The 25,448-nt window shown below is 34.3% G+C and overlaps 3 long non-coding RNA genes across 3 annotated transcripts; all 3 read right to left on the bottom strand.

The window, feature by feature from the left end:
- Positions 1-635: 635 nt before the first annotated feature.
- On the bottom strand, positions 636-1,826 carry LOC115420850 (uncharacterized). Its single transcript, XR_003935607.1, has 3 exons — positions 1,799-1,826; positions 1,568-1,602; positions 636-696 (listed from the first exon to the last, which is right to left on the bottom strand). It is a non-coding gene; the product is annotated as an uncharacterized LOC115420850 (long non-coding RNA).
- A 532-nt stretch (positions 1,827-2,358) lies between these two features.
- Positions 2,359-2,667, bottom strand: LOC115420802 (uncharacterized). The gene is made up of 2 exons (XR_003935600.1): positions 2,618-2,667; positions 2,359-2,427 (listed from the first exon to the last, which is right to left on the bottom strand). It is a non-coding gene; the product is annotated as an uncharacterized LOC115420802 (long non-coding RNA).
- Positions 2,668-3,230: 563 nt separating this feature from the next.
- Positions 3,231-3,701, bottom strand: LOC115420641 (uncharacterized). The gene is made up of 2 exons (XR_003935577.1): positions 3,488-3,701; positions 3,231-3,299 (listed from the first exon to the last, which is right to left on the bottom strand). It is a non-coding gene; the product is annotated as an uncharacterized LOC115420641 (long non-coding RNA).
- Positions 3,702-25,448: the final 21,747 nt, after the last annotated feature.

The following is a 25,448-nucleotide window of genomic DNA, read 5'->3' as shown; positions in this document are numbered from 1 at the left end:
GATAGTGTTTTACTGGTCTGATCCACTTTAGAATTACCTGACCTATAATTATTTTAACATCCTTGAGTGTTAATATTTTCAATGTTATTTTTGGATTTCACAAATTCATCCCACGGGCCGGATTGATCCCTTTGGTGGGCCGGATTTGGCCCCCGGGCCGCATGTTTGACACCCCTGCTGTACAGTGTCCCTCCATTAGGCTTTGAGTGAAGTTGCCTGTTTAAACACACAGGCCTCAAACACACATGGAAAGACATATGCTTATAATTCTGCACTCATACATGTGTGCATGTGTGCATGTACGCACACACAAAAGGGTGTGTTTACACATGAAACCTCTCAGTTTGACTCTTTTTTTCTTCTCTGGGGCTGATGAGGCGTAATGTAAATAAATTACAAATCCATTAACATCATCTGAATTGAATATATGAGCTGACGTAGGAAATGATTGTTACACGTCCTGATATATACATGTAAGCATACGGGTATGGATCTGATTATAGCAACAGATGTTATTTATTTCTGTTTTATAAACTCAGCTAAAGATCATGTACATGCACATCAGTCGTTGCTTTTCCACTGACCCTCAAATTGCGCAAATATATAAAAAATTTACCAAATGAAAAAACGACAACTGTCATTTTTTGATTAAAAGTTTTTGCGCTGGCAAGAGGTGGTTTTTCGGGCGTAGCGCAACTGGTATATCACGCAAAACTGCAATGGAAAGACCTTTTTGCGCAACTCATCACACGCACAAAAACAAAAAAAAAAAAAAACAGATGTTGGTGGATGTTACAATAAACAAAGAAGAAGAGTTTTAAAAGAAGTGTGGTGTCGCATGTGTGGACACACCAGGAAACTGAATCATTTTTTTACTTAGTGCAAATGGTATATCACGCAAAACTGCAATGGAAAGACCTTTTTTCGCAACTAGAGTCAGGTGAATAAAAAAAAAACAGATGTTGACATACGTTACAAAAAGCGAAGAAGAAATATGTCGCGGTATGTGTGGACACACCAGGAAACCCAATCATTTTTTGACTTAGTACGAGATAGAGGGATAATATATAATAATAATGAATATATTTGTAAATCAACACATTATTTACGTTTGTTGCCATTTTTATGGAATGACTTTTCGTGTCATCTTACGATAATAAATAAACAAATCATTGCATTTGTGATTTAATGGAAAAATCGACAGTGCACACTTCTGTTTTTTTCAACATTTAGTAAATATCGGGAATAAAATTTTGCCTAATGGAAAAACGACAATTTCGCCTAACCTCAAATTTTTCAGTGAAACGTTTTTGCACTGGCAAGAGGTGTGTGTTTTTTTTTGGGTGTAGCTAAATTGGTATATCACACAAAACTGAAATAGAAAGAGTTTTTTCCGCAACTGGACTCACATGAATAAAAAAAAAACAAAAAAAAAACGGATGATCAATGTGATATTTATGTTCGTCACCATGTTTATGGAATGACTTCTCATGTCAATTTCGCCAAATTCTCATGTTTCCATTAAAAGTTTTGGCGCTGTCAAGAGGTGGTATTTCGGGCGTAGCACAAATGGTATATCACGCAAAACTGCAATGGAAAGACCTTTTTGCGCAACTAGTCACATGCATAAAAAACAACAAAAAAAAAAAAAAAAAACAGATGTTGGTGGATGTTACAATAAACAAAGAAGAAGAGTTTTAAAAGAAGTGTGGTGTTGTATGTGTGGACACACCAGGAAACTGAATCATTTTTTTACTTAGTGCAAATGGTATATCACGCAAAACTGCAATGGAAAGACCTTTTTTCGCAACTAGAGTCAGGTGAATAAAAAAAAAAACAGATGTTGACATACGTTACAAAAAGCGAAGAAGAAATATGTCGCGGTATGTGTGGACACACCAGGAAACCCAATCATTTTTTAACTTAGTACGAGATAGAGGGGTGATATATAATAATAATGAATATATTTGTAAATCAATGCATTACTTACGTTTGTTGCCATTTTTATGGAATGACTTTTCGTGTCATCTTCTGATAATAAAGAAAACAAATCATTGCATTTGTGATTTAATGGGAAAATTGGCATTGCACACATCTGTTTTTCTCAACATGTAGTAAATATCGCTAATAAAATTTTGCCTAATGGAAAAACGACAATTTCGCCTAACCTCAAATTTTTCAGTGAAATGTTTTTGCACTGGCAACAGGAGTTTTTTCCGCAACTAGACTCACATGAATAAAAAAAAAAAAAAAAACAAAAACGGATGATCAATGTGATATTTATGTTTGTCACCATGTTTATGGAATGACTTCTCATGTCAATTTCGCCAAATTCTCATGTTTCCATTAAAAGTTTTGGCGCTGTCAAGAGGTGGTATTTCGGGCGTAGCGCAACTGGTATATCACGCAAAACTGCAATGGAAAGACCTTTTTGCGCAACTCGTCACACGCACAAAAACAAAAAAAAAAAAAAAACAGATGTTGGTGGATGTTACAATAAACAAAGAAGAAGAGTTTTAAAAGAAGTGTGGTGTCGCATGTGTGGACACACCAGGAAACTGAATCATTTTTTTACTTAGCGCAAATGGTATATCACGCAAAACTGCAATGGAAAGACCTTTTTTCGCAACTAGAGTCAGGTGAATAAAAAAAAAAACAGATGTTGACATACGTTACAAAAAGCGAAGAAGAAATATGTCGCGGTATGTGTGGACACACCAGGAAACCCAATCATTTTTTAAATTTAGTACAAGATAGAGGGGTGATATATAATAATAATGAATATATTTGTAAATCAACACATTATTTACGTTTGTTGCCATTTTTATGGAATGACTTTTCGTGTCATCTTCTGATAATAAATAAACAAATCATTGCATTTGTGATTTAATGGGAAAATTGGCATTGCACACTTCTGTTTTTCTCAACATGTAGTAAATATCACTAATAAAATTTTGCCTAATGGAAAAACGACAATTTCGCCAAACCTCAAATTTTTCAGTGAAACGTTTTTGCACTGGCAAGAGGTGGTTTTTTTTGGTGTAGCTAAATTGGTATATCACACAAAACTGAAATAGAAAGAGTTTTTTCCGCAACTAGACTCACATGAATAAAAAAAAACAAAAAAAAAAAACGGATGAGCGATGTGATATTTATGTTCGTCACCATGTTTATGGAATGACTTCTCATGTCAATTTCGCCAAATTCTCATGTTTCCATTAAAAGTTTTGGCGCTGTCAAGAGGTGGTATTTCAGGCGTAGCGCAACTGGTATATCACGCAAAACTGCAATGGAAAGACCTTTTTGCGCAACTCGTCACACGCACAAAAACAAAAAAAAAAAAAACAGATGTTGGTGGATGTTACAATAAACAAAGAAGAAGAGTTTTAAAAGAAGTGTGGTGTCGCATGTGTGGACACACCAGGAAACTGAATCATTTTTTTACTTAGCGCAAATGGTATATCACACAAAACTGCAATGGAAAGACCTTTTTTCGCAACTAGAGTCAGGTGAATAAAAAAAAAAACAGATGTTGACATACGTTACAAAAAGCGAAGAAGAAATATGTCGCGGTATGTGGGGACTCTCCAGGAAACCCAATCATTTTTTAACTTAGTACGAGATAGAGGGATAATATATAATAATAATGAATATATTTGTAAATCAACACATTATTTACGTTTGTTGCCATTTTTATGGAATGACTTTTCGTGTCATCTTACGATAATAAATAAACAAATCATTGCATTTGTGATTTAATGGCAAAATCGACAGTGCACACTTCTGTTTTTTTCAACATTTAGTAAATATCGGGAATAAAATTTTGCCTAATGGAAAAACGACAATTTCGCCTAACCTCAAATTTTTCAGTGAAAAGTTTTTGCACTGGCAAGAGGTGTGTTTTTTTTTTGGGTGTAGCTAAATTGGTATATCACACAAAACTGAAATAGAAAGAGTTTTTTCCGCAACTGGACTCACATGAATAAAAAAAAACAAAAAAAAAAAACGGATGATCGATGTGATATTTATGTTCGTCACCATGTTTATGGAATGACTTCTCATGTCAATTTCGCCAAATTCTCATGTTTCCATTAAAAGTTTTGGCGCTGTCAAGAGGTGGTATTTCGGGCGTAGCACAAATGGTATATCACGCAAAACTGCAATGGAAAGACCTTTTTGCGCAACTAGTCACATGCATAAAAAAAAAAAAAAAAAAAAAAAAAAAAAAAAACAGATGTTGGTGGATGTTACAATAAACAAAGAAGAAGAGTTTTAAAAGAAGTGTGGTGTCGTATGTGTGGACACACCAGGAAACTGAATCATTTTTTTATTTAGCGCAAATGGTATATCACGCAAAACTGCAATGGAAAGACCTTTTTTCGCAACTAGAGTCAGGTGAATTAAAAAAACAGATGTTGATGTACGTTACAACAAGCAAAGAAGAAGAAATATGTCACGATATGTGTGGACACACAAGGAAACCCAATCGTTTTTTAAATTTAGTGCAAGATAGAGGGGTGATATATAATAATAATGAATATATTTGTAAATCAACACATTATTTACGTTTGTTGCCATTTTTATGGAATGACTTTTCGTGTCATCTTCTGATAATAAATAAACAAATCATTGCATTTGTGATTTAATGGAAAAATCGACAGTGCACACTTCTGTTTTTTTCAACATTTAGTAAATATCTGTAATAACATTTTGCCTAATGGAAAAACGACAATTTCGCCTAACCTCAAAATTTTCAGTGAAACGTTTTTGCACTGGCAAGAGGTGGTTTTTTAGGGTGTAGCTACATTGGTATATCACACAAAACTGAAATAGAAAGAGCTTTTTCTGCAACTAGAGTCAGGTGAATTAAAAAACCAGATGTTGACAAACAATTAGAAGAACAACAAACGAATTAGAAGAAGAAACATGTCGCGGTATGTGTGGACACACCAAGAAACTGAATCATTTTTTAATTTAGTACGAGATAGAGGGGTAATATATAATAATAATGAATATATCTGTAAATCAACACCATATTTACGTTAATCGCCGTGTTTATGGAATGACTTCTCGTGTCATCTCGCTATAATAAAAACGAATCATCGCATTTGTGATTTAATGGAAAAATCAACATTGCACACTTCTGTTTTTTTCAACATTTAGTAAATATCGGGAATAAAATTTTGCCTAATGGAAAAACGACAATTTCGCCAAACCTCAAATTTTTCAGTGAAACATTTTTGCGCTGGTAAGAGGTGGTTTTTTGGGTGTAGCTACATTGGTATATCACACAAAACTGAAATAGAAAGAGCTTTTTCCGCAACTAGAGTCACATGAATTTAAAAAAAACAAAAACGGATGATCGATGTGATATTTATGTTCGTCACCATGTTTACGGAATGACTTCTCATGTCAATTTCGCCAAATTCTCATGTTTCCATTAAAAGTTTTGGCGCTGTCAAGAGATGGTTTTTCAGGCGTAGCACAAATGGTATATCATGCAAAACTGCAATGGAAAGACCTTTTTTTCGCAGCTAGAGTCAGGTGAATTAAAAAAACGGATGTTGACGTACTTTACAACGAGCGAAGAAGAAGAAGAAGAAGAAGAAGAAGAAGAAACATTTTGCGGTATGTGTGGACACACCAGGAAACTGAATCATTTTTTAATTTAGTACGAGATAGAGAGGTAATATATCATAATAATGAATATATCTGTAAATCAACACCATATTTACGTTTGTCACCATGTTTATGGAATGACTTCTCGTGTCATCTCGCGATAATAAAAACAAATCATCGCATTTGGAAAAAAGTTTTGCGCATATGTCCAAATATAAAAGCCACTACTACTGTTTTTTTTTTTTTTTTTAACCCATAAAGACCCAAACAGCCACTGGTGATCAAAAGCATACTGATCTAAAATGTTTAATACCTGTTGATCCACTAATTCTATCAATGTAAGTAAATAATTGGTGTAAAATACAGTTTGTCATCTTTTCATGGTCCTTAAATATGACCCATTTGGACGTTCAGAGGCTCCGTAGTTACCATGGAAACACCCTCATCTTCTATAACCTTGATTCACCAGTAAAACCCATGGAGTTTGATAAATGACAGTAGATGAAGACACTTGTTTTATGTTCATTTGTTGATATCTTCGCTGAAAAAAAGTCACATTTTCTTCAGTTTACTCTGTTTCTGATATTATAACCCTCAACTTTCATCGAAGCTTTTGTGAACATCTATGTGATCAGTATATTAAATATACACTGAAAAAAAAAAAAAAAAAAGATACGCAATATCTACTCAATAAAAATAACGCAACGCATTACAAGCAATAATATAAAAATTAAATTTCACTATGTTTGATATTGAGAAAATTTTAATTAACCCTTTCATGCACAAATGATGAGAACCTTAATCAAGATTTTTTTTCCTGAGTGTTTTTATTTCTCTTTAGGCATGAAAAAAACAATGTGATTGAAAATTTTGTTATGAAAACAAAAAAAAGTTAAAAATAAATATTAAAAAATAGTAGTAATAATAATAATAATACAATTCTTAAGAACCTATTTTTCACGAAGTTGCAAAAATATCCACTCAGCTGGACACCATGCGTTTAAGTTTTTGAAGCAAAGAAACATGTATTTACTGATAAATTGCGTGAAAACTATTACTGTTACGCTCAGAGGAGATCTACACAATGTTACCAATTCATGCCAGAAAACATATGTAAAGTGTTAAAACTTTAATAAAGATACGTGCAAAAAACAAAAAAACCCAAAAAAAACAAAATCCATGAATATACAGGAGAAGAGCTGTAGAATAGCTGTCCACTGTAGTGACCAGTGTGCATGAAAGGGTTAAATGAAGTCCTTAATAGTTATCCACTTAATATGAGTAGATTCAAATGCAAAACAATATGGAATTAAGTTATACCCTAAACAAAAATATTGACTTGATATGAAAAAGATAAACTTCTTAATGTGTAAATAGTACTTAGAAAAATACATTGAATTCTACTTTTTAGTGATTTGTAATTGAGTAATAATCATCTACATTGATCAGTGAATAGATTAAAATTCAATCAGTGCAATGAATTCGATTTTTTAAATATTGTTCTTTCTTAGTAGCAACTGCCCCCCAATAAACTTATATTTTCAATGGAAAAACTACAAAATACAGAGGATAATTATTAGTTGTTATTCTAATAATTATTATTTATAATTATTAAACCTAATTATTTACTAGTAAGTATCAGTCATATGATGGCATAGTGTATAGATATGATTAGATGAGGAAGGTTATTATTGTTATCAATTATATAAGGAGAAGGGGTGGGAGTTTATAAGTTGTACTTCTTCTCACTCCTTTTCGAATATGTATTATATGTCTTATGTTTAAGTGTTTTGTTTCTTTATTTTCTTCTGTTTGACGTTCATGTTCGAAATAAATACATCAATCAATCAATCAATCAATCAATCAATAATATTCTAATAAATGGTGATAAATTACTTAAGAAAAGTTAAATATAGAGAACATAATATTTTGGACCTGTCACATCAGTATCACTGGGTCTTCATGGGTTAATTTGCCCTTCCTTCTCCATAATAACGACCCTTCTTCCCTTTAAAATAATTACCCTCCCCCACAGGGTAAATATAAAAATGTTTCAAAAACATTTAAGAATTATGGGGATTTATTTAAAGACATATCTCTGAGCTGCAGACATGCCTACAGCATGTGGCTTTACATATTTTATGCAACTCATTTAGTGAATTCTGGATTTTTAGAAACATGAATAGGTTTCTGCATTTATTCTCACATTTAATAAACTTCTTTTAAGTCAAGGAGTTCCTTTTATTCAGACATTTGTGGTTAAAATGAGCCAAGAAAACAAACATTGTCTTACAAACATCGAAGGACTGGGACAGTTTTAACCCTTAAAGACCCAAACATCCACCGAAGACCAAAACCATCTACTGATCTAACCACAAACTGTGGAACATTAGAAAAGACCAGTCTATTAATATTTTTAAATCGTTCTTAAAAACGAATTTGTTCGCGCTGGTGTTTAACAGAAACTGAGCAGGACATTTTATCTGTTTTTACTTGTTTTTATTTTCCTGTTGCATTTGTTTTTACTGTTTTAAGGTTGTTCTTAATTTCTTTTTTGACATATAAATTTTTTTTTTTGGAAAAATATAGTACATCAAAGACAAAAAAATCAATATTTCAGGAAACAAAAATTTGACAAACAGATAAACGTCATCGTTATTGTTTGTGCATCACACAAATATATACATATATTTTAAACAAAATATACAAGAGGTAAGCAAACCTACATAAAAAAAAAAAACCAAAACATAAAAACGTACATAAAAAAATAACTAGTTGTTCTTAATTTCAGCATTGGCACTTTTCATATGGCTGTAAAAAAAACTTTGGGCATCATTGGTTGTTGTAAATGTGCTATACAAATACATTTGACCTTGATCTAAACTGTTTAATACCCATTAATTCACTAATCCTATCAATACATGTAAATAATTGGTGTAAAATACAGTTGGTCTTCTTTTCATGGTCGTCAGAAATGAAAAAAAAATGTATTTGGGAATAGACACAAAAATAGCACTGGGTCTTCATGGGTTAAATGTATATAAAGTGATTATTTATAGTATAGAAAGTGTTGGTGTGAATCATTTATGATACATTCTGTTCCATTGTACAGTCACATAAAAAATTATTAGACCACCCCTTGTTTTCTTCAATTTCTTGTTCATTTTAATGTTTGAATGTAATTTGTTTGGACAAATATAATGATAACAACAAAAATAGCTCATAGTAGTTTAATTTCAGAGCTGATATCTATCCATTTTCCGTGTTTTCTTGATAAAAACCAAAATCATTTCAGTTTTTACATTAATATCTATGGCATTGTACTGACCAAAACAGTGCTTTTAGGCATTCCATGTTTTCTTTTCTGTCTGTTTTAGTCACATGACACACACAGGAGTTAGTACTTGATTACATAACCATAGTTTTTGATGAGTTTTGATGGTCTGACAATTTTTTTGGAAAAATACATAATTTACACTGAAAAAAACTCAAATTTAAGAAGATAATATTACAGTAAATGGTGATAAATCATTTAGGAAAGGGATAAATAGAGAGAAAGTTTAATTTGTGAGTAGACACAAAAATAGCACTGGGTCTTTATGGATTAAATGTATATAAAGTGATTATTTATAGTATAGAAAGTGTCGGTGTGAATCATTTTAAGGTGCATTCTGTTCCATTGTACAGTCACGGAAAAAATTATTAGACCACCCTGTTTTCTTCAGCTTCTTGTTCATTTTAATGCCTGGTACAACTAAACGTACATTTGTTTGGACAAATATAATGAGAACAACAAAAATAGCTCATAGTAGTTTAATTTCAGAGCTGATATCTATCCATTTTCCATGTTTTCTTGATAATAACCACAATCACTTCAGTTCTTACATCCATAGCTATGGCATTGTACTGACAAAAACAGTGCTTTTAGGCATTCCATGTTTTCTTTTCTGTCTGTTTTAGTCACATGACACACACAGGAGTTAGTACTTGATTACATAACCATTGTTTTTGATGACTTTTGATGGTCTGATAATTTTTTTGACTGATTGTAAATCGTACTGACACTGATGTCTTCGAGGCTCAACTTTCCAGCGTAACTGGTGAAATGAAAAAGACTCATGTGATTCCATGCCATTGATTTGACATTTCAAGCTGTGGTGCAATAATTACTATGAACAACATAAGGCCTTCGGTGCCCAAAAAGTGCCAGAGGGATGCGAGGGAAAGAATGGAAACAGGGAGAGGCAGAGGAAAGAGACATAGCAGAGTGGGAGGGGGGAGTCAGCCGGTGGAGATGGTAATAGACCAGTGGAGGCGGGGGGGTAAGAGGCAGCAGGAAACAGGGAGAGGCAGGGAGAGGCTGTGGGAGATGTTTGGCATTGCAGCGTCTTGTCTGCAGTTGCCCTTGCACTGACCCATTGGAAACTGGTCTGCTATATTTATCCATCCGAGTATGACGCCGGAGCGCACACCAAACACAAAACAGTTCCAGTCGAGCCTTCAGGGCAGTCCGCTGTGACAAAGCAGCGGCATAAACAAAGCAAAAGTGGATGATTTGGTGTTTTTTTGTTTACTCAGGCAATTACCCAGCACTGCAGAAGCCACCCACTGCAGAGGGTTCCCACCGTTCTGATGCACCGCACTAGAGTTTAAAGGGTACTCAGATATACACAGATAAATACTGGACTAGAAACACTCACTCTGCTCAGTTCAAATGTTCTTATAGGTAGAAAATGAAGAAAACAAAGGCTGAAGGAGTGGATTTAAAACTGGGGCAAAGTCGATTTAAATAAACTTCTGCTGTGTAATTCATTTCCCCCCAAAGTTATGATGCTACAAAACTATCTACCTGTAATTATGTTACTCTACTCCCACGTTTTTATTTATTTACTTAATTTTTTTTGGAAATATACTGCAAAAAAGGAATATCCAACTAAATCAGTGGTGGCTGCTCATCTTTCAGAGAAGGGAAGCCCATTGTCGGCTTACATCAAAAAATTGTCAAGTTATTTAAACATAAATTCGGCCCTCCGTTCCATTAGCATCGTCTGCCATCATGTGCACCTTGCTAGGTAGCTAGTTCACTCCGACCTAGCCGACAGTATGATTGATTTAACTATCTACAAAATGATACTGAACTCGAATAAGAAATGATTCAATTATGTAACTGAAACAAGAAAACGTTGAAATTATGTTAAATTGAAACAAGGAAGTACAATGAGTGTGTTTTATTTACAGTGCAAGAAATGAACAACTCATTTCGTAGTGGTTTCTCTCTCGATTTCACAGCAGAATGTACGATGGTATTAAACTGAACTGTGTCAGTGAAGGAGTAGATCTGACAACAGCTGTCAATCAAACGGGCTTCAGCCTTTCGACTGATCCTCCAATCAGCACGTGGAAGTCCAGCGTCCAGCCCGGCCGAGCTCCGCCCACAGCTCCATTCACCCCCAGAGACACTGAGTGTCCGGGGGCGGGACAACATCGTGGCATTTATCCAATTACCGTCCAGTTTTGAGGCAATGAAAAACACTTCCACTCAGTCCCGTTGAAGTGCATGGACGCTGAGCGTCTGCGGACAAATGCACTGAGCAGAGATCGAATGAGGAAACAGCGCCTGAATTTTTTTTTTTTGCACTGAAATTAAGAATCTGAATTTATTTTTTTCACTTAAATTAAATATCTGCATTTTTTTGCACTGAAATTAAGTATCTGAATTTTTGTATCTGAATTTTTTTTTGCACTGAAATTAAATATCTGAATTTTTTTTGCACTGAAATTAAGAATCTGAATTTTTTTTATCTTTTTTTGCACTGAAATTAAGTATCTGAATTTTTTTTTTTTCACTGAAATTAAGTATCTGAATTTTTTTTTATTTTTTTTCACTTAAATTAAATATCTGCATTTTTTTGCACTGAAATTCAGTATCTGAATTTTTGTATCTTAATTTTTTTGCACTGAAATTAAGTATCTGAATTTTTTTGCACTGAAATTAAGTGTCTGATTTTTTTTTGTTTGCACCGAAATTAAGTATCTGGATTTTTTTGCACTGAAATTAAGTATCAGAATTTTTGTATCTGAATTTTTTTTTTTGCACTGAAATTAAGTATCTGATTTTTTTTTTTTTTTTGCACTGAAATTACATATCTGAATTTTTTTTTGCACTGAAATTAAGTATCTGATTTTGTTTTTTTGCACTGAAATGAAGTATCTGAATTTTTTTTTTTTTTGCACTGAAATTAAGTATCTGATTTTTTTTTTTTTTTTTTTGCACTGAAATTAAGTGTCTGAATTTTTTTTGCACTGAAATTAAGTATCTGATTTTTTTTTTTTTTTTTTGCACTGAAATTAAGTATCTGATTTTTTTTTTTTTTTGCACTGAAATTAAGTATCTGATTTTGTTTTTTTGCACTGAAATGAAGTATCTGAATTTTTTTTTTTTTTTGCACTGAAATTAAGTATCTGAATTTTTTTTGCACTGAAATTAAGTATCTGATTTTTTTTTTTTTTTTTTTTTTTGCACTGAAATTAAGTATCTGAATTTTTTTTGCACTGAAATTAAGTATCTGATTTTTTTTTTTTTTTTTTTTGCACTGAAATTAAGTATCTGATTTTTTTTTTGCACTGAAATTAAGTATCTGAATTTTTTTTTGCACTGAAATGAAGTATCTGATTTTTTTTTTTTTTTTGCACTGAAATTAAGTATCTGGATTTTTTTTTTTTATTCTAAATTTATGAACATAGTTGAATTCAGAGACAAAAAATTCAGATACTTCATTTCAGTGCAAAAAAAATCAGTACTAGAAATTCAGTGGCTTTTATAATTCAAAATCTGATGAGACAGATTTACTTCCGTATTTAATCTTAAACTTCACTCGTAGCATCTGAATTCCACTGCTGGATTTTCTCTTCATCTCAGAGTTCTTTCAACACACTAGTGCTTTTTTTTTTTTTTTTTTAACTTTTGGAGATATCCATGTGGTAGGTTTCATGAACATAGCAGATGGTGTCATTTTCCACTGCTTGTTGTGTATAAATTTTCCATACACTGCTTTTGTTTTCATTGTACCAATTAGAGAACGCTTCAGATAACCTTTGAGTAAACTGCGGTCGGAGGCAGCCCGCCTGTACACAGGAAATGAAACCAGCCCAGAAATGAGCAGACCCAGATCATTTGTAAACGTGTGAAATACCAAACACCAACCAAACAAAAGACAGTTTATCGTTTGCATCATGAGAGTGTGAGTAATAATGTGTTTGTATATGGAGCACATCTCTGAATACGTGACTATGTTGATGCTAAAACTAGATTTAAACATAAAACAAACAGCATCTAAACAAACTCTAATCACATTCAAATGGATCTCCCCCAGAGTCTAAGACTGATACACAGTGATTGTTATTGACTGAGGTGAAAACGCCATTTGCTCCATCTAAATGACATCTCTGAGTATTATTAACAAAGTGAATTGAACCAGAGATCTAGAAGTGTGCAGGATTAGTATTTCATCCTGTGTGCCAGACGGAGAAAAGACAGTCTGAATAAACAGCAAATAGAGAAACGCAACAAGGAGAGAGGCAGACAGGAGAGATAATGAAAGAGGAAACACGACGGAGAAAGCAGAGATGGAATCACAGTGGGTTTGCACTGGGTTAGCAGGTTTGTGTCGAGCCGCATTATGTAATAAATTCCCATAATGTAATAAAAGTTCAAAATGTAATAAGAATGTCACGTCATCTTGTAATAAAGCCGCATTATGTAATAAACTGACGCATTTTGTAATAAACTACGTCAACGCATTATATAGTCAATTTTTTCACATTATGTAGGAAGTTATTACAGTTTGAGAAATTTATTACAAAATGCACTTGACACGTTTTTATTTTTAAAAATGTAATAACATGATTCATTATGTAATAACAATCCAAATTAAAACCGCAAGTGGTGTTAAGGCCCTGTTGAGCCGCATTATGGAATAAATTCCCATTTAGTAATAAAAGTTCAAAATGTAATAAGAATGTCACGTCATCGTGTAATAAAGATGCATTATGTAATAAACTGACGCATTTTGTAATAAACTACCCCGATGCCTTATGTAGTAAATTTTTTCGCATTATGTAGTAAGTTATTACAGTTTGAGAAATTTATTACAAAATGCACTTGACACATTTTATTTTAAAAAATGTCATAACATGGTTCATTATGTAATAACAATCCAAATTAAAACCACAAGCGGTGTTAAGGCCCTGTTGAGGCGCATTATGTAACAAATTCCCATTATGTAATAAAAGTTCAAAATGTCATAAGAATGTCACGTCATCTTGTAATAAAGCCGCATTATGTAATAAACTGACGCATTTTGTAATAAACTGCGTCAACGCATTATATAGTAAATTTTTTCGCATTATGTAGTAAGTTATTACAATTTGAGAAGTTTGTTACAAAATGCACTTGACACATGTTTATTTTCAGGAAAATGTAATGTGCTAAATTAATCTGTAAACTGTGTGGTTAAAGTTCTGATTCCATTACCTGTAGCTCCTGTGACTAATTTCTTCTAAATTGCTCTGAAATTATATTAATTTGGATTGTTATTACATAATGAACCATGTTATTACATTTTTTTTTTTTTATAAAAATGTGTCAAGTGCATTTTTTAATTTTTTAATAAATTTCTCAGACTGTAATAACTTACTACATAATGTGAAAAAAATTTACTGCATAATGCGTTGACATAGTTTATTACAAAATGCGTCAGCTTATTACATAATGCGGCTTTATTACAAGATGACGTGACATTCTTATTACATTTTGAACTTTTGTTACATAATGGGAATTTATTACATAATGCGGCTCAACAGGCCCTCACCCTCCCGCTTGACCGCCTCCCCATGCGACCCGCCGAGGCCACCGACAATTCGAGGACAGCGTATCATGGGTTGGATACGACATTCTGCAAGATAAGCACAGTGTTATAATTTTGAAAATGACCACTTCATCACGACCTCATCACAGCCACGCCCAACATTTGATCAAAAATGTAAGTGATAACTTTTGATCACACGTGTGTAGATGATTTTTACCAAGTTTGGTCCAAATTGGATGTAAACCCTAAGAGGAGATGATGAAAGTATGAGGGGTGGGATTCTGGGAAAAACCCATTCATTACTACGGCACAGTTTTGATGTTGTCATGGCAACACAATTGTAAATAGGGGTGTGTTCTCATTGACTTTTTTTGTTCAGTTTGGTATGAGGGATGTGTGTGCCAAATTTTGTTTGACTACACGGTGGGGAAGCAAAATTTACAATGAACATTTAGTTGTTTTTTCTCAGCAGGCACTACGTCAGTTGTTTTGAAACCAAACATATATTGATGTCATAATCATACCTAACACTATTATCCATACCTTTTCAGAAACTTTTGCCCATATGAGTAATCAGGAAAGCAAACGTCAAAGAGTGTGTGATTTGCTGAATGCACTCGTCACACCAAAGGAGATTTCAAAAATAGTTGGAGTGTCCATAAAGACTGTTTATAATGGAAAGAAGAGAATGACTATGAGCAAAACTATTACGAGAAAGTCTGGAAGATACTATTAAAGAAGAATGGGAGAAGTTGTCACCTGAATATTTGAGGAACACTTGCGCAAGTTTCAGGAAGCGTGTGAAGGCAGTTATTGAGAAAGAAGGAGGACACATAGAATAAAAACATTTTCTATTATGTACATTTTCTTGTGGCAAATAAATTCTCATGACTTTCAATAAACTAATTGCTCATACACTGTCTTTCAATCCCTGCCTCAAAATATTGTACATTTTGCTTCCCCACCCTGTATGTCAAAAAAAATTTTTTGTCCCATTCACAAACTGTAGGGGGCATCAGAGAGCCATTTTATGATCCAACTATACGAGTTCCATATCATCGTGTTCAGGTTGTCATTCCGCACAAATGTTACATTGGGTCCAACTCAATCTGACACTGTCTGTGCGAGATATCCACACTTTTATACTTCTAAAAATGGCTGCTTCATTGTGAGGTCATCACAGCCACGCCCAACATTTGATCAAAAATGTAGGTAATAACTTTTGATCGCACATGTGTGTAGGTGATTTTCACCCAGTTTGGTCCAAATTGGATGTAAACCCTAGGAGGAGATGATTAAAGTATGAGGGGTGGGATTTTACAGGTCCACACTTCCATCCAATATGGCCGACTTCCTGTTGGGTTTAAGGCGGGGCCATAATGTAATTTTTTACTTGTCCCAACATGGGCTATGTCTGGACCAAGTTTCATGTTTGTACGTGGAAAAAATTTTTGGGAGGACTCCCATCTGCGTAATGTATTTTGATTTTTGAGGGGGCGCTACCGAGTCATTTTGCGCTATTTTTCTTGGCGACTTCAAATAAAAAAAATTTTTTCGCCAGGCTTGAATTTTTGGTCAAATAAAATTGACGTTTCGTAAACGTTCAAGGGGTCAAATTTGCATTCAAAGCGTCGAGAGAATAATAATAATAACAGAACCATTCGGTTTTAATAGGCCCTCGCCAACATGTATGTGTGGGCTCGAGCCTAATTAATATAATTTCAGAGCAATTTAGAAGAAATTAGTCACAGGAGCTACAGGTAATGTAATCAGAACGTTAACCACACAGTTTAAAGATTAATTTAGCACATTACATTTTCCTGAAAATAAAAATGTGTTGAGTGCATTTTGTAATAAATTTCTCAAATTGTAATAACTTACTACATAATGCAAAAAAATTTACTACATAATGCACTGAGGTAGTTTATTACAAAATGCGTCAGTTTATTACATAATGCGGCTTTATTACAAGATGACGTGACATTCTTATTACATTTGGAACTTTTATTACATAATTGGAATTTATTACATTATGCGGCTCAACCAGGTGGTGCTAAAGGTGTGGAGGATGGACTGATGATGGGGCGGGGAGAACCTGAAAGAGAAATTTAGAAAAGGGTGGGAAAAGAATCCTTCCCCCATCCCACTATAATGTAAAAACGTGGAGCTTCAACTTGTTTTGCTAACGCTAACAAATTTTCATGACGTACTTTGAGTCGCTATTGCAGTGTTTTTCAACCTTAGGGTCGCCCGGAATTCAAATGGGGTCGCCTGAAATTTCTAGTAAATGATAAACAAAAAAAAAACAAAAAACTTACTAATAAAAATATATGTTGAGCTGAGAGAGACAATCACATACACACTCTCAAAAACAGAGATACCAGTTTGTACTAAAAAGGGTACAAATGCGAGACAATTGAGAGACATTTCTGTACTCTTTCGAAATGGTCCATTATTGTATCTTAAGTACTTTAAATAGAAAGAAAACTCTTGTATAGTTGATAATGCCATGATGTTTAAAGTTTGAACCAGTGGCCTAATTGAGAAAAAAAAACAAAACGGCATAGGCAAGCTACGACATCAAGACATGGAAGTGTGAATGAAAACTGGATAAAACAGAGATTGTGGCAATAATCAGAGGTTCTAATAAGCTACATAAATTATTAGGCTATTATCACTGAGCTAATCGGGCTATTAAATTAAAACACTAATTATTATTAAATATAATATAGAGTAATTACAGTATGATATATAATAAATAATGCGCTAAGCCTAATGTCTGAACTATAATTAGACCTACTTTTCAGTTCTCCTAGTCTATAGCCTATTCTCATTGTCTACACACAGTTTTTAATGCTGCAGCGTACCTTATAGAAATACACATTTGTACTTTACAGAACTTTGGACCTTTTTTCATAGTCTAAAGGTGCAATTCTGGCCTCCTAAAGACCAATATTGTACTTTTGAGAGAACATTCTTAAAAAATGTCCTTATAGGTACATAAATGTTCTGATCTCGTACCTCTATTTTTGAGAGTGCATAAAAGAAATAAGAAACTGAAGCTGAAACTGAAGCACTGTGGTTCTGTTTATCTGTCAAATGTTCATTGTGGTGGGTTTCAGATGCTGCAGCTCTTTCATAATTCATAGTTTGAGTTCTTGTTTGTTCAGTATTAATTGTCAGCCTTGTAAATCCAAGCTGGACTGACTGTACATACCCTGACCAAAGAAAATCACATTCTCACTTTGTGCAGTAATCTACAGGGGTTGGACAAAATAATGGAAAGACCTTAAAAAAATCAACAAAATATAATTTAATATGGTGTAGGTCCGCCTTTTGCGGCAATTACAGCCTCAATTCTCCGAGGTATTGATTCATACAACTTGTGAATTGTTTCCAAAGGAATTTTAAGCCATTCTTCAGTTAGAATACCCTCCAACTCTTTTACAGACGATGGCGGTGGAAATCGACGTCTTACTTGAATCTCTAAAACTGACCATAAATGCTCAATAATGTTGAGGTCTGGGGACTGTGCCGGCCATACGAGATGCTCAACTTCATTAGAATGTTCCTCATGCCATTCTTTAACAATTCTAGCTGTATGGATTGGGGCATTATCATCTTGAGGTGAAGGTGTTTCCATTATTTTGTCCAACCCCTGTATGTTAAGGCATGACACTCAGTGTGGACCCAAATGCAACGAGACACTATGTTCAGTGGTCAAAAAAAGGATTTATTTAACAAAACTTCAAAGTGCAAAAATGGATTAACAAAAAGAGAAGCACAATGTACTCTATACAAACTAAAAAGCCTGAGGTAGATAACACGAGACTCAAGATTCAAGATACTTAACATTTAGTTGGTCTTCTCAAGATCACAGAAACAAGGCACTGACAGGAGACAAAGGGAGTGGGGAGAATATATAAGGGAAGCGGGATCAAAAACAGGTGTGGACAATTATGAGGGGAACACCAGGTGCAGACAATGAAGGGAAAGGGAATACAGAGACAAGACTGACAGAGTGCGGACTAAACAGGAAGGAGACTACTGTCACCAAAATAAAACAGGAAGAGACAAAAACCCAAAACTAAATCAACATAAACGACGACGCATGACAATCTACACCTGGCTTTTCTGCCTCCGTCCAGAATAATATACATTATATAGACTAAATCTCGTCTAAAATTAACATTTATTTGCAACATAGTATAGCAAACTATTACATGATTAAAAACAAATTAATTTTAGCAAAAAAAATGTCGCTGTTTTGAATGTCTGGGGTCGCCAGAAATGTATGATGTTAAAATGGGGTCATGAACCAAAAAAGGTTGGAAACCACTGCTCTATTACCTTCTGACAAGGATCAATATATACAAAAATGAAATCAACTGGGGTTGGATTATTGTCCATACGTTTTAAAAGACTGGGCAAATGGTCTGACTCTATGCACTATGCATGTGCTGATGTCAACATATCAATTGCTTCTATAAATATGCCAAGTTTGGAGTAAATTGAAACAAAATTGATTTGTTTGATAGAAGTTTTAAATTTTGCCTATTATAGGTAAATGGGAGAAGAGAAAAGATGTTAAAAATTCTTTTTAAAAAAATTTGAACTTTGACCTACTTTTCCCAAAATGTAATGACATCTATTCTGGGTCACTGGTAATCTACAAACCAAATTTGGTTTGAATTCAACCAATAGTTTTGCTGCTACAGACATTTGAAATTTCACCCATTATAAGTAAATGGGAGGGAAAAAAAAAAAGATTTTCAAAATTCATAAAAAATTTTAACTTTGACCTACTATTCCCAAAATGTAATGACATCTGTTCTGGGTCCCAGGTAATCTATATACCACATTTGGTTTGAATTCAACCAATAGTTTTGCTGGTCAGACATTTCAAATTTTGCCCATTATAAGTAAATGGGAGGGGGGAAAAAAGATGTTAAAAATTCATAAAAAATTCTAACTTTGACCTACTGTTCCCAAAATGTATTCAGCTCTATTCTGGGTCACTGGTAATCTACAAACCAAATTTGGTATGAATTCAACAAACAGTTTTGCTGGTCAGACATTTGAAATTTCACCCATTATAAGTAAATGGGAGGGGAAAAAAAAGATGTTAAAAATTCATAAAAAATTCTAACTTTGACCTACTTTTCCCAAAATGTAATGACATCTATTCTGGGTCACTGGCAATCTATGAACCCAATTTGGTATGAATTCAACCAATAGTTTTGCTGCTACAGACATTTGAAATTTCGTCCATTATAAGTTAATGGGAGGAAAAAAAAGATGTTAAAAATTCATAAAAAATTTTAACTTTGACCTACTGTTCCCAAAATGTAATGACATCTATTCTGGGTCACTGGCAATCTATGAACCCAATTTGGTATGAATTCAACCAATAGTTTTGCTGCTACAGACATTTGAAATTTCGTCCATTATAAGTTAATGGGAGAAAAAAAAAGATGTTAAAAATTCATAAAAAATTTTAACTTTGACCTACTGTTCCCAAAATGTAATGACATCTGTTCTGGGTCACTGGCAATCTGTAAACCCAGTTTGGTATGAATTCAACCAATAGTTTTGCTGCTACAGACATTTGAAATTTCGCCCATTGTAAGTAAATGGGAGGAAAAAAGGATGTTAAAAATTCATAAAAAATTTTAACTTTGACTTACTGTTCCCAAAATGTATTCAGCTCTATTCTGGGTCACTGGTAATCTACAAACCAAATTTGGTATGAATTCAACAAACAGTTTTGCTGGTCAGACATTTGAAATTTCGTCCATTATAAGTAAATGGGAGGAAAAAAAAGATGCTAAAAATTCATAAAAAATTTTAACTTTGACCTACTATTCCCAAAATGTAATGACATCTGTTCTGGGTCCCAGGTAATCTATATACCACATTTGGTTTGAATTCAACCAATAGTTTTGCTGGTCAGACATTTCAAATTTTGCCCATTATAAGTAAATGGGAGGGGGGAAAAAAGATGTTAAAAATTCATAAAAAATTCTAACTTTGACCTACTGTTCCCAAAATGTATTCAGCTCTATTCTGGGTCACTGGTAATCTACAAACCAAATTTGGTATGAATTCAACAAACAGTTTTGCTGGTCAGACATTTGAAATTTCGTCCATTATAAGTAAATGGGAGGAAAAAAAAGATGCTAAAAATTCATAAAAAATTCTAACTTTGACCTACTTTTCCCAAAATGTAATGACATCTATTCTGGGTCACTGGAAATCTATAAACCCAATTTGGTATGAATTCAACCAATAGTTTTGCTGCTAGAGTGTTAACAAACAAACCAAATCAAACCCAAACCTTGCCTTACTCAGCTTACACAAACACTAGTGACACTTCAAAGCTAAAGTCGACATGTTTTTGCAGTTGTTTATGAGGTCTACACAGTGTCTATAAAAAAAGAAAACAACACTCATCATCAGTAATCATCATGATAGGCTTGAGTGCAGCCCAGCATGCAGCCCCATCAGTATGCATCCATCAGCACATACCCAGACTGCTTCAGAACGGTGCTTTGGAGTTCATTATAGCGCTTTGTCAGGACTCAGACACAGACAAACTAGACTCACCAGAGGTCGACCTTGCAGTGAAGCCACCTGTTCCAACCCCTGCATCTGCCTGGCTCATCTCCAGGGCAGCGTCTTATCACCTACTGTGACACCAGCTGAGACTTTAGGACTCCCACAGTCGAGGCGTCGCACCCTTTATTCCACTGGTGGTCATACATGATTACTACTGTGAAATTCCGATTAGCATTTGCACATCTGTAATTTCATGATAATCACAGCCAGGGTGTAAAATTAACACCCGCCAAGCGCCAATGGTGGGTAAAAAAATCATTTGGTGTGGACCTTTATTTGGAGTTGGAAGATTGATATGTGCCCGTATTATATTTATTTCATTTAATATTATTTAGTCATTTCTGATTTACACTTTTTTATGCACATTTGTGTGTGTATATCACCTAAAATTTACTTAGGGGGTCAAATGAGTGGCCATTTTGTCAAAAAAAAAAAAAAAAAAAAGTTTTAAGAAATGCATAGTAGGGTGGTCCTTATTTTCCAACTTTCAAATGTTCATGCTCTCACCCAAGCCCGGATTAACCATATGGGCAACTGGGCAATTGCCCAGGGGCCCGCGACCTCTGAAGGGCCCTGGGTAGCTCAGGCATAACGAAAATATCTGGTTTCTTATTTATTTTTTGTGAAAAAGGAGGACACTTCCCTCTCTTTCTAATGTAGTGGATCAATTTTAGATTATATTGATGCTAATGTATTTTGTTTTCATATCATCATATGCAAATGAGTGGCCTTGACAAGAGGCTATAGTGGTGCACTTGTAGTTCTACGAGCATTTACACATTTGTACATCAAAATGCATTTGATGGTAGTTAGATATTGAAGTATGGGGTATATTTACATATATTCCTGGAATTTATTCTGTATTTTGCCAGATTATAGGGATCCTGGGGTTGTGATGATGGGGCCCTTGAATATTGTTGCCCAGGGTACAATGAAGTGTTAATCTGGCCCTGCTCTCACCCCACCAATTTGTTAGGATAAATTTTTTAAAAAATTCTGGCAAAATTTTAGGAACATTAACCAATATTTAGAGGTTGCTCAAGAAGTTTCAAATATAACAGTTAACAGTATTCGGTATTTTTTGCATGTTATATGCTGCATTGTGTGCCGGGCTTCTGGCATGCTGTTTAATGATTTATGGCTGAAATTGGTTCATTTGATCATGTAGATGTAGGCATTACGTATTCTGACTGTTGGTAACCACATGTGGTGGTTTCACCCAGTCAGCACGTCACTAGATAAAGCTTAAAATGTCCATATTACTTGGATTTGCTGACCTCATCTCCTAATTTTGGGTTTCCCCCAAAAGGTGCTGTTGTGCACAGTTTGTGTGGAATCCCTGTTTAGTGTTTAATAGTGGTATGTCTTTGACGGTAAAAACATATAAGTCTGAGTGAAGCACAGACAATACTCCGATGCAAGAAAGGCCACGCTGCTCAGTGCTCCAGAGTGACAGTAGCTGTTCATCAACATTATCATCATGCATCTTTCAGTTCAATATTCAGTCATGAATGCAGGACACTATTTTTGTTCATTTGTTTCTTGCTATTTTGTAACATACATGTAATATACAGGGTGGGGAAGCAAAATTTACAATGAACATTTAGTTGTTTTTTCTCAGCAGGCACTACGTCAATTGTTTTGAAACCAAACATATATTGATGTCATAATCATACCTAACACTATTATCCATACCTTTTCAGAAACTTTTGCCCATGTGAGTAATCAGGAAAGCAAACGTCAAAGAGTGTGTGATTTGCTGAATGCACTCGTCACACCAAAGGAGATTTCAAAAATAGTTGGAGTGTCCATAAAGACTGTTTATAATGGAAAGAAGAGAATGACTATGAGCAAAACTATTACGAGAAAGTCTGGAAGTGGAGGAAGCAACAAAAAAAACGTACCAAAGCTTTTATTAAAGCTCTCAAATCCAAAATCCTAAAGGATCCAACCAAATCCATGAGAAAAATGGCAACTGAACTTGAGGTAGACAACAAGACCGTTAGAAATGGAGTAAAATATGATTTGAAGTTAAAATCTTATACAAGAACACCAAAACACTTGTTGACAACAGCAACAAATCCAAGTTTAGCAATTTTTGGGAATCATGTTTATGGCCGCCTTCTAGCCCAGATCTAAACCCTCTGGATTCTGCTATTTGGGGCGTTTTAGAACATGCTACCAATAGAACATCACACAGCAATGTTGACTTTCTTAAAGATACTATTAAAGAAGAATGGGAGAAGTTGTCACCCGAATATTTGAGGAACACTTGCGCAAGTTTCAGGAAGCATGTGAAGGCAGTTATTGAGAAAGAAGGAGGACACATAGAATAAAAACATTTTCTATTATGTCAGTTTTCTTGTGGTAAATAAATTCTCATGACTTTCAATAAACTAATCGGTCATACACTGTCTTTCAATCCCTGCCTCAAAATATTGTAAATTTTGCTTCCCCACCCTGTACATGTGACAACAGTTACGATCACTCAACTGAAGACAAGACGATAATTCTGACTTGAGTTCTACGATCTTTTGCGAATACATGCATGAACTTTTTTGGCTTGTTTGTTCCTTTTTATGGATATATTGTGTAGTTGTGCACATGTAGTTAATGTGTGGGTGTTAATAAAAGCAATGTTGCATTCCATTTTGTAATGTGGCGTGCGTTTGTAAGATCGGTGAAATTTATGCAATATTTAACGATTTTGGAAATATTCAAAGGCCTTGAGCTACCCCCAGATATTTTCAAAACAGTCTGAAATTTTGCACAGTTTGTTTTTATTGGCATCCTAACAATTTTTGGGGGTGAGAGTCAAACATTTCCAAAAAAAAATTTTTGACCCCATATAAGGACCACCCTAATGCATAGAACTGTGTTGAAATAATGCTAATCCATTTGTGCACAGACTACTGATATTATTTGACAGTGGAAGCTATATTTTCAGAAATATTGGATTTTGAATAGCACGTGTATGTGAAAACTTTTGCTGGTGGACGGATGTGACATTACCCATGATGCTCTGGTCAGTACCAGTACTTTATTAGTAATAAACTTATATACTTACTATTGCTAATTCTCCTCTTATTCATAAATGTTAGTATTGTGGATCTAAAACAATAACAGCTGACACAAAAACACAAAATGTGGCAGTGGACGGATGTGACGTGGTTGTTCCAGATCCCATCATACTGATGCTCAGCAGCCATGTCACCGTTTCCACAAATGATCCCTGTGCAAAAACTAGGATCACAATTAGAGCCTGACCGATATGGGATTTTTGAGGTTGATGCCAATACTGATATTGGGGCCTAAAAAAAGCCGATATCCAATATATCGGCTGATATCCGATTTTGGCTGATAACCGATATATTGTCCGATATATGAAATAAGAACAATGATCTACACAGGATATAATAATCTTATATTAGGTAATTGGGGACAGGTGGATAAACAGTTGCATAAATCTTTGTTTATCTGACAAATATAATTTACACAATTTTCAAATGCAAACTATGCAAACACAAAGTAATTAGAGCAAAAAATATGACTGACCACAAAATTATGTTTTCAGTCACAAATGTTGATGTATCTGCCTCATGGCACTACAACTTCTTACATGGACTAAAGACTAAACTGAGCATGTGCAGAGTGAATTAGGTGAGTCCTAAGTTGTTCCTGATTGGAGCAATAGCAAGAGTTACAACTGACCCTTGTTACAACTGTCCCCAGTCTCCCCTACACTATTAACACCCAGGCCTGCTGGCAGAATGAAACTGTGAGGTAGACAGGAAGTGCACGGACATGGGTGTGTGTGTGGGGGTGGATACTTCAAAAGACTGGGGGGGGGGGGGGGGGGTTCAGATCAGAATTATTTATTGTGTAGTTTATCATCAGACTAAAGAGTAAATAACAATATAGAATTGTTATTTCTGTATAAAAATGCTTATTATTAGAAAACTGTTGATTTAAAAGTGACGTGTGACATTCTTAATGTATGTATTGGCGTAACATAAGCAGGATGGATCAGCACCATACTCCACATTGAACCTGTAAAAATAAAACATGTGATATGTAGTATAGAATCTGGTAAGAAAAATTGAGGAATCTAAAAGAATAGAATATTTGTTTTTCAGGTAAATTCAGTTCAAATATAACTTGGCCATTTGTCACATGAAAATATAGCATTAATTGTGATGAAACTGGACATTTTTGAGCTGAAAACATAGTTCATATGACCATCAACATGTTGCAACAGAACTGAAATCCTGTAAATTTGCGTAACATGCATTTACCAACACAAAGTTCCTTTGGGGATTTACTTATATTGATTTCTTATGCACA

This window comes from Sphaeramia orbicularis, chromosome 6 (genome assembly GCF_902148855.1).
Source record: "Sphaeramia orbicularis chromosome 6, fSphaOr1.1, whole genome shotgun sequence".
NCBI classification, from domain to species: Eukaryota; Metazoa; Chordata; class Actinopteri; order Kurtiformes; family Apogonidae; genus Sphaeramia; species Sphaeramia orbicularis.
This window is presented reverse-complemented; position numbering and strand designations above follow the sequence as displayed.